The sequence below is a fragment of the Saccoglossus kowalevskii genome, chromosome 18 (assembly GCF_978046115.1).
Source record: "Saccoglossus kowalevskii chromosome 18, keSacKowa6.1, whole genome shotgun sequence".
Classification (NCBI taxonomy): domain Eukaryota; kingdom Metazoa; phylum Hemichordata; class Enteropneusta; family Harrimaniidae; genus Saccoglossus; species Saccoglossus kowalevskii.
The window spans coordinates 1767837-1779838 of NC_140658.1; positions in this window are offsets into that span (position 1 = coordinate 1767837).

The following is a 12002-nucleotide window of genomic DNA, read 5'->3' on the forward strand; positions in this document are numbered from 1 at the left end:
CCATATTAAGGATAAGAGTAGGACTCGAAAACTACCAATGTGTGGCCATATAAAGGATACATGTAAGACTCGAAAACTAACAATGTGTGGCCATACAAAAGGTACGAGTAAGACTCGAAAATTACCAATGTGTGGCCATACAAAAGGTGCGAGTAAGACCCGAAAACTACCAATGTGTGACCATACTAAGGGATACGAGTAAGACCCGAAAACTACCAATGTGTGGCCATATAAAGGATACGAGTAAGACTAGAAAAGTACCAATGTGTGGCCATATAAAACGTGCGAGTAAAGCTCGAAAACTACCAATGTGTGGCCATATAAAGGATACGAGTAAGACACGAAAACTACCAATGTGTGGCCACATAAAGTGTACGAGTAAAGCTCGAAAACTAGCAATGTGTGGCCATACATAGGATACGAGTAAGACTCGAAAACTACCAATGTGTGGCCATATAAAGGATACGACTAAGATCCGAAAACTACCAATGTGTGACCATACTAAGGGATACGTGTAAGACCCGAAAACTACCAATGTGTGGCCATATAAAGGATACGAGTAAGACTAGAAAAGTACCAATGTGTGGCCATATAAAACGTGCGAGTAAGACTCGAAAACTACCAATGTGTGGCCATATAAAGCATACGAGTAAGACTCGAAAACTGCCAATGTGTGGCCATATAAAGTGTACGAGTAAAGCTCGAAAACTAGCAATGTGTGGCCATACTAAGGATACGAGTAAGATTCAAAAACTACCAATGTGTGGCTATATAAAGGATACGAGTAAGATTCAAAAACTACCAATGTGTGACCATACTAAGGTACGAGTAAGATCCGAAAACTACCAATGTGTGGCCATACTAAGGATACGAGTAAAACTCGAAAACTACCAATGTGTGGCCATACTAAGGTACGAGTAAGACCCGAAAACTATCAATGTGTGGCTATATAAAGGATACGAGTAAGACTCGAAAACTACCAATGTGTGGGCATACTAAGGAATACGAGTAAGACTCGAAAAGCACCAATGTATGGCTATACAAAAGGTACGAGTAAGACCCGAAAACTACCTATGAGTGGCCATACAAAATTTACGAGTAAGACTCGAAAGCTACCAATGAGTGGCCATACTAAGGAATACGAGTAAGACTCGAAAACTACCAATGTGTGGCCATATAAAGGATACGAGTAAGACTCGAAAACTACCAATGTGTGGCCATATAAAGGATACGAGTAAGACTCGAAAACTACCAATGTGTGGCCTTACAAAAGGTACGAGACAAACTTGAAAACTACTAATGTGTGGCCATACAAAAGGTACAAGTAAGACCCGAAAACTATGAATGTGTGGCTATATAAAGGATACGAGTAAGACGCGAAAACTATCAATGTGTGGCTATATAAAGGATACGAGTAAGACGCGAAAACTATCAATATGTGGCCATACAAAAGGTACGAGTAAGACTCGAAAACTATCAATGTGTGGCTATATAAAGGATACGAGTAAGACGCGAAAACTATCAATGTGTGGCCATACAAATGGTACGAGTAAAACTTGAAAACTACCAATGGTGGCCATAAAAAAGGTATGAGTAAGACTCGAAAACTATCAATGTGTCATATAAATGATACGAGTAAGACGCGAAAACTACCAATGTGTGGCCATACAAAAGGTACGAGTAAGACCCGAAAACTATCAATGTGTGGCTATATAAAGGATACGAGCAAGATTCCAAAACTACCAATGAGTGGCCATACAAAAGGTACGAGTAAGATTCGAAAACTACCAATGTGTGGCCATATAAAGGATACGAGTAAGACCCGAAAACTATCAATGTGTCATATAAAGGATACGAGTAAGACTCGAAAACTACCAATGTGTGGCCATATAAAGGATACGAGTAAGACCCGAAAACTATCAATGTGTCATATAAAGGATACGAGTAAGACTCGAAAACTACCAATGTGTGGCAATATAAAGGATACGAGTAAGACCCGAAAACTACCAATGTGTGGGCATACTAAGGAATACGAGTAAGACTCGAAAACTACCAATGTAATGCCATAAAAATGGTACTAGTAAGACTAAAAAACTACCAATGTGTGGCCATATAAAGTATACGAGCAAGACTTGATAACTACTAATGTGTGGCCATACAAAAGGTGCGAGTAAGACTCGAAAACTATCAATGTGTGGCCATACAAAAGGTACGAGTAAAACCCGAAAACTATCAATGTGTGGCTATATAAAGGATACGAGTAAGACTCGAAAACTACCAATGTGTGGGCATATAAAGTGTACGAGTAAGACTAGAAAACTACCAATATGTGGCCATATAAAGTGTACGAGTAAGACTCGAAAACTACCAATGTGTGGCCATACTAAGGATACGAGTAAGATTCAAAAACTACCAATGTGTGGTCATACTAAGGATACGAGAAGACTCGAAAACTACCAATGTGTGGCCATACTAAGGATACGAGTAAGACCCGAAAACAACTAATGTATGGCCATATAAAAGGTACGAGTAAGATTCAAAAACTACCAATGTGTGGTCATACTAAGGATACGAGAAGACTCAAAAACTACCAATGTGTGGTCATACTAAGGATACGAGAAGACTCAAAAACTACCAAATTGTGGCCATACTAAGGATATGAGAAGACTCGAAAACTACTAATGTATGGCCATATAAAAGGTACGAGTAAAACTCGAAAACTACCAATGTGTGGCCATATTAAGGATAAGAGTAAGACTCGAAAACTACCAATGTGTGGCCATATAAAGGATACAAGCAAGACTTGAAAACTACCAACGTGTGGCCATACAAAGGAATACGAGTAAGACACAAAAACTACCAATATGTGGCCATACTAAGGATACGAGAAGACTCGAAAACTACTAATGTATGGCCATATAAAAGGTACGAGTAAAACTCGAAAACTACCAATGTGTGGCCATATTAAGGATAAGAGTAGGACTCGAAAACTACCAATGTGTGGCCATATAAAGGATACATGTAAGACTCGAAAACTAACAATGTGTGGCCATACAAAAGGTACGAGTAAGACTCGAAAATTACCAATGTGTGGCCATACAAAAGGTGCGAGTAAGACCCGAAAACTACCAATGTGTGACCATACTAAGGGATACGAGTAAGACCCGAAAACTACCAATGTGTGGCCATATAAAGGATACGAGTAAGACTAGAAAAGTACCAATGTGTGGCCATATAAAACGTGCGAGTAAAGCTCGAAAACTACCAATGTGTGGCCATATAAAGGATACGAGTAAGACACGAAAACTACCAATGTGTGGCCACATAAAGTGTACGAGTAAAGCTCGAAAACTAGCAATGTGTGGCCATACATAGGATACGAGTAAGACTCGAAAACTACCAATGTGTGGCCATATAAAGGATACGACTAAGATCCGAAAACTACCAATGTGTGACCATACTAAGGGATACGTGTAAGACCCGAAAACTACCAATGTGTGGCCATATAAAGGATACGAGTAAGACTAGAAAAGTACCAATGTGTGGCCATATAAAACGTGCGAGTAAGACTCGAAAACTACCAATGTGTGGCCATATAAAGCATACGAGTAAGACTCGAAAACTACCAATGTGTGGCCATATAAAGTGTACGAGTAAAGCTCGAAAACTAGCAATGTGTGGCCATACTAAGGATACGAGTAAGATTCAAAAACTACCAATGTGTGGCTATATAAAGGATACGAGTAAGATTCAAAAACTACCAATGTGTGACCATACTAAGGTACGAGTAAGATCCGAAAACTACCAATGTGTGGCCATACTAAGGATACGAGTAAAACTCGAAAACTACCAATGTGTGGCCATACTAAGGTACGAGTAAGACCCGAAAACTATCAATGTGTGGCTATATAAAGGATACGAGTAAGACTCGAAAACTACCAATGTGTGGGCATACTAAGGAATACGAGTAAGACTCGAAAAGCACCAATGTATGGCTATACAAAAGGTACGAGTAAGACCCGAAAACTACCTATGAGTGGCCATACAAAATTTACGAGAAAGACTCGAAAGCTACCAATGAGTGGCCATACTAAGGAATACGAGTAAGACTCGAAAACTACCAATGTGTGGCCATATAAAGGATACGAGTAAGACTCGAAAACTACTAATGTATGGCCATATAAAAGGTACGAGTAAAACTCGAAAACTACCAATGTGTGGCCATATTAAGGATAAGAGTAAGACTCGAAAACTACCAATGTGTGGCCATATAAAGGATACAAGCAAGACTTGAAAACTACCAACGTGTGGCCATACAAAGGAATACGAGTAAGACACAAAAACTACCAATATGTGGCCATACTAAGGATACGAGAAGACTCGAAAACTACTAATGTATGGCCATATAAAAGGTACGAGTAAAACTCGAAAACTACCAATGTGTGGCCATATTAATGATAAGAGTAGGACTCGAAAACTACCAATGTGTGGCCATATAAAGGATACATGTAAGACTCGAAAACTAACAATGTGTGGCCATACAAAAGGTACGAGTAAGACTCGAAAATTACCAATGTGTGGCCATACAAAAGGTGCGAGTAAGACCCGAAAACTACCAATGTGTGACCATACTAAGGGATACGAGTAAGACCCGAAAACTACCAATGTGTGGCCATATAAAGGATACGAGTAAGACTAGAAAAGTACCAATGTGTGGCCATATAAAACGTGCGAGTAAAGCTCGAAAACTACCAATGTGTGGCCATATAAAGGATACGAGTAAGACACGAAAACTACCAATGTGTGGCCACATAAAGTGTACGAGTAAAGCTCGAAAACTAGCAATGTGTGGCCATACATAGGATACGAGTAAGACTCGAAAACTACCAATGTGTGGCCATATAAAGGATACGACTAAGATCCGAAAACTACCAATGTGTGACCATACTAAGGGATACGTGTAAGACCCGAAAACTACCAATGTGTGGCCATATAAAGGATACGAGTAAGACTAGAAAAGTACCAATGTGTGGCCATATAAAACGTGCGAGTAAGACTCGAAAACTACCAATGTGTGGCCATATAAAGCATACGAGTAAGACTCGAAAACTACCAATGTGTGGCCATATAAAGTGTACGAGTAAAGCTCGAAAACTAGCAATGTGTGGCCATACTAAGGATACGAGTAAGATTCAAAAACTACCAATGTGTGGCTATATAAAGGATACGAGTAAGATTCAAAAACTACCAATGTGTGACCATACTAAGGTACGAGTAAGATCCGAAAACTACCAATGTGTGGCCATACTAAGGATACGAGTAAAACTCGAAAACTACCAATGTGTGGCCATACTAAGGTACGAGTAAGACCCGAAAACTATCAATGTGTGGCTATATAAAGGATACGAGTAAGACTCGAAAACTACCAATGTGTGGGCATACTAAGGAATACGAGTAAGACTCGAAAAGCACCAATGTATGGCTATACAAAAGGTACGAGTAAGACCCGAAAACTACCTATGAGTGGCCATACAAAATTTACGAGAAAGACTCGAAAGCTACCAATGAGTGGCCATACTAAGGAATACGAGTAAGACTCGAAAACTACCAATGTGTGGCCATATAAAGGATACGAGTAAGACTCGAAAACTACCAATGTGTGGCCATATAAAGGATACGAGTAAGACTCGAAAACTACCAATGTGTGGCCTTACAAAAGGTACGAGACAAACTTGAAAACTACTAATGTGTGGCCATACAAAAGGTACAAGTAAGACCCGAAAACTATCAATGTGTGGCTATATAAAGGATACGAGTAAGACGCGAAAACTATCAATGTGTGGCTATATAAAGGATACGAGTAAGACGCGAAAACTATCAATATGTGGCCATACAAAAGGTACGAGTAAGACTCGAAAACTATCAATGTGTGGCTATATAAAGGATACGAGTAAGACGCGAAAACTATCAATGTGTGGCCATACAAATGGTACGAGTAAAACTTGAAAACTACCAATGTGCGGCCATAAAAAAGGTACGAGTAAGACTCGAAAACTATCAATGTGTCATATAAAGGATACGAGTAAGACGCGAAAACTACCAATGTGTGGCCATACAAAAGGTACGAGTAAGACCCGAAAACTATCAATGTGTGGCTATATAAAGGATACGAGTAAGACTCGAAAACTATCAATGTGTGGCCATATAAAGTATACGAGCAAGACTTGATAACTACTAATGTGTGGCCATACAAAAGGTACGAGTAAGACTCGAAAACTATCAATGTGTAGCCATACAAAAGGTACGAGTAAAACCCGAAAACTATCAATGTGTGGCCATATAAAGGATACGAGTAAGAATTGAAAACTATCAATGTGTCATATAAAGGATACGAGTAAATCTCGAAAACTACCAATGTGTGGCTATATAAAGGATACGAGTAAGACTCGAAAACTACCAATGTGTGGCCATACAAAAGATACGAGTAAGACTCGAAAATTACCAATGTGTGGCCATGCAAAACGTGCGAGTAAGACTCGAAAACTACCAATGTGTGGCCATATAAAGGATACGTGTAATACTCGAAAACTACCAAAGTGTGGCCATGCAATACGTACGAGTAAGACCCGAAAACTATCAATGTGTGGCTATATAAAGGATACGAGCAAGATTCCAAAACTACCAATGAGTGGCCATACAAAAGGTACGAGTAAGATTCGAAAACTACCAATGTGTGGCCATATAAAGGATACGAGTAAGACCCGAAAACTATCAATGTGTCATATAAAGGATACGAGTAAGACTCGAAAACTACCAATGTATGGCCATATAAAGGATACGAGTAAGACCCGAAAACTATCAATGTGTCATATAAAGGATACGAGTAAGACTCGAAAACTACCAATGTGTGGCAATATAAAGGATACGAGTAAGACCCGAAAACTACCAATGTGTGGGCATACTAAGGAATACGAGTAAGACTCGAAAACTACCAATGTGATGCCATAAAAATGGTACTAGTAAGACTAAAAAACTACCAATGTGTGGCCATATAAAGTATACGAGCAAGACTTGATAACTACTAATGTGTGGCCATACAAAAGGTGCGAGTAAGACTCGAAAACTATCAATGTGTGGCCATACAAAAGGTACGAGTAAAACCCGAAAACTATCAATGTGTGGCTATATAAAGGATACGAGTAAGACTCGAAAACTACCAATGTGTGGGCATACTAAGGAATTCGAGTAAGACTCGAAAAGCACGAATGTGTGGCCATATAAAGGATACGAGTAAGAATTAAAAACTATCAATGTGTCATATAAAGGATACGAGTAAATCTCGAAAACTACCAATGTGTGGCTATATAAAGGATACGAGCAAGACTCGAAAACTACCAATGTGTGGCCATACAAAAGATACGAGTAAGACTCGAAAATTACCAATGTGTGGCCATGCAAAACGTGCGCGTAAGACTCAAAAACTACCAATGTGTGGCCATATAAAGGATACGTGTAATACTCGAAAACTACCAATGTGTGGCCATGCAAAAGGTACGAGTAAGACCCGAAAACTATCAATGTGTGGTTTTATAAAGGATACGAGCAAGATTCCAAAACTACCAATGAGTGGCCATACAAAAGGTACGAGTAAGATTCGAAAACTACCAATGTGTGGCCATATAAAGGATACGAGTAAGACTCGAAAACTATCAATGTGTCATATAAAGGATACGAGTAAGTCTCGAAAACTACCAATGTGTGGCCATATAAAGGATACGAGTAAGACCCGAAAACTACCAATGTGTGGCCATATAAAGAATACGAGTAAGACCCGAAAACTACCAATGTGTGGGCACACTAAGGAATACGAGTAAGACTCGAAAACTACCAATGTGATGCCATAAAAATGGTACTAGTAAGACTAAAAAACTACCAATGTGTGGCCATATAAAAGGTACGAGTAAGACTCGAAAACTACCAATGTGTGGTCATACAAAAGGTACGAGTAAGACCCGAAAACTATCAATGTGTGGTCATATAAAGAATACGAGTAGAATTCGAAAACTACCAATGTGATGCCATAAAAATGGTACGAGTAAGACTAACAAACTACCAATGTGAGGCCATACATTAGATACGAGTAAGACACGAGAACTACCAATGTGTGGCCATACTAATGAATACGAGTAAGACCCGAAAACTACCAATGTGTGGCCATACAAAAGGTATGAGTAGGACACGAAATCTACAATTGTGTGGCCATACAAACGTTACGAGTAAGACCCGAAAACTATCAATGTGTGGCCATATAAAGGATACGAGTAAGACTCGAAAACTATCAATGTTTGGCCATATAAAGGATACGAGCAAAATTCGAAAACTACTAATGTGTGGCCATACAAAAGGTACGAGTAAGATTCGAAAACTACCAATGTGTGGCCATACAAAAGGTACGAGTAAGACCCGAAAACTACCTATGAGTGGCCATATAAAGGATACGAGTAAGACTCGAAAACTATCAATGTGTCATATAAAGGATACGAGTAAGACTCGAAAACTACCAATGTGTGGCCATACAAAAGGTACGAGTAAGACCCGAAAACTATCAATGTGTGGCCATATAAAGGATACGAGTAAGACGCGAAAACTATCAATGTGTGGCCATACAAATGATACGAGTAAAACTTGAAAACTACCAATGTGCGGCCATAAAAAAGGTACGAGTAAGACTCGAAAACTATCAATGTGTCATATAAAGGATACGAGTAAGACGCGAAAACTACCAATGTGTGGCCATACAAAAGGTACGAGTAAGACCCGAAAACTATCAATGTGTGGCTATATAAAGGATACGAGTAAGACTCGAAAACTATCAATGTGTGGCCATATAAAGTATACGAGCAAGACTTGATAACTACTAATGTGTGGCCATACAAAAGGTACGAGTAAGACTCGAAAACTATCAATGTGTAGCCATACAAAAGGTACGAGTAAAACCCGAAAACTATCAATGTGTGGCCATATAAAGGATACGAGTAAGAATTGAAAACTATCAATGTGTCATATAAAGGATACGAGTAAATCTCGAAAACTACCAATGTGTGGCTATATAAAGGATACGAGTAAGACTCGAAAACTACCAATGTGTGGCCATACAAAAGATACGAGTAAGACTCGAAAATTACCAATGTGTGGCCATGCAAAACGTGCGAGTAAGACTCGAAAACTACCAATGTGTGGCCATATAAAGGATACGTGTAATACTCGAAAACTACCAATGTGTGGCCATGCAATAGGTACGAGTAAGACCCGAAAACTATCAATGTGTGGCTATATAAAGGATACGAGCAAGATTCCAAAACTACCAATGAGTGGCCATACAAAAGGTACGAGTAAGATTCGAAAACTACCAATGTGTGGCCATATAAAGGATACGAGTAAGACCCGAAAACTATCAATGTGTCATATAAAGGATACGAGTAAGACTCGAAAACTACCAATGTGTGGCCATATAAAGGATACGAGTAAGACCCGAAAACTATCAATGTGTCATATAAAGGATACGAGTAAGACTCGAAAACTACCAATGTGTGGCAATATAAAGGATACGAGTAAGACCCGAAAACTACCAATGTGTGGGCATACTAAGGAATACGAGTAAGACTCGAAAACTACCAATGTGATGCCATAAAAATGGTACTAGTAAGACTAAAAAACTACCAATGTGTGGCCATATAAAGTATACGAGCAAGACTTGATAACTACTAATGTGTGGCCATTCAAAAGCTGCGAGTAAGACTCGAAAACTATCAATGTGTGGCCATACAAAAGGTACGAGTAAAACCCGAAAACTATCAATGTGTGGCTATATAAAGGATACGAGTAAGACTCGAAAACTACCAATGTGTGGGCATACTAAGGAATTCGAGTAAGACTCGAAAAGCACGAATGTGTGGCCATATAAAGGATACGAGTAAGAATTAAAAACTATCAATGTGTCATATAAAGGATACGAGTAAATCTCGAAAACTACCAATGTGTGGCTATATAAAGGATACGAGCAAGACTCGAAAACTACCAATGTGTGGCCATACAAAAGATACGAGTAAGACTCGAAAATTACCAATGTGTGGCCATGCAAAACGTGCGCGTAAGACTCAAAAACTACCAATGTGTGGCCATATAAAGGATACGTGTAATACTCGAAAACTACCAATGTGTGGCCATGCAAAAGGTACGAGTAAGACCCGAAAACTATCAATGTGTGGATTTATAAAGGATACGAGCAAGATTCCAAAACTACCAATGAGTGGCCATACAAAAGGTACGAGTAAGATTCGAAAACTACCAATGTGTGGCCATATAAAGGATACGAGTAAGACTCGAAAACTATCAATGTGTCATATAAAGGATACGAGTAAGACTCGAAAACTACCAATGTGTGGCCATATAAAGGATACGAGTAAGACCCGAAAACTACCAATGTGTGGCCATATAAAGAATACGAGTAAGACCCGAAAACTACCAATGTGTGGGCACACTAACGAATACGAGTAAGACTCGAAAACTACCAATGTGATGCCATAAAAATGGTACTAGTAAGACTAAAAAACTACCAATGTGTTGCCATATAAAAGGTACGAGTAAGACTCGAAATCTACCAATGTGTGGTCATACAAAAGGTACGAGTAAGACCCGAAAACTATCAATGTGTGGTCATATAAAGAATACGAGTAGAATTCGAAAACTACCAATGTGATGCCATAAAAATGGTACGAGTAAGACTAACAAACTACCAATGTGAGGCAATACATTAGATACGAGTAAGACACGAGAACTACCAATGTGTGGCCATACTAATGAATACGAGTAAGACCCGAAAACTACCAATGTGTGGCCATACAAAAGGTATGAGTAGGACACGAAATCTACAATTGTGTGGCCATACAAACGTTACGAGTAAGACCCGAAAACTATCAATGTGTGGCCATATAAAGGATACGAGTAAGACTCGAAAACTATCAATGTTTGGCCATATAAAGGATACGAGCAAAATTCGAAAACTACTAATGTGTGGCCATACAAAAGGTACGAGTAAGATTCGAAAACTACCAATGTGTGGCCATACAAAAGGTACGAGTAAGACCCGAAAACTACCTATGAGTGGCCATATAAAGGATACGAGTAAGACTCGAAAACTATCAATGTGTCATATAAAGGATACGAGTAAGACTCGAAAACTACCAATGTGTGGCCATACAAAAGGTACGAGTAAGACCCGAAAACTATCAATGTGTGGCCATATAAAGGATACGAGCAAGATTCGAAAACTACCAATGTGTGGCCATACAAAGGATACGAGTAAGACTCGAAAACTACCAATGTGTGGCCATACAAAAGGTATGAGTAAGAACCGAAAACTACCTATGAGTGGCCATATAAAGGATACGAGTAAGACTCGAAAACTATCAATGTGTCATATAAAGGATACGTGTATGACTTGAAAACTGCCAAGGTGTGGCTATACTAAAGATACGAGTAAGACCCGATAACTACCAATGTGTGGCCATACTAAGGATACGAGAAGACTCGAAAACTATCAATGTGTGGCCATATAAAGGATACGAGCAAGACTTGATAACTACTAATGTGTGGCCATACAAAAGGTACGAGTAAGACTCGAAAACTATCAATGTGTGGCCATACAAAAGGTACGAGTAAAACCCGAAAACTATCAATGTGTGGCTATATAAAGGATACGAGTAAGACTTGAAAACTACCAATGTGTGGGCATACTAAGGAATACGAGTAAGACTCGAAAAGCACGAATGTGTGGCCATATAAAGGATACGAGTAAGAATCGAAAACTATCAATGTGTCATATAAAGGATACGAGTAAATCTCGAAAACTACCAATGTGTGGCTATATAAAGGATACCAGTAAGACTCGAAAACTACCAATGTGTGGCCATACAAAAGATACGAGTAAGACTCGAAAACTA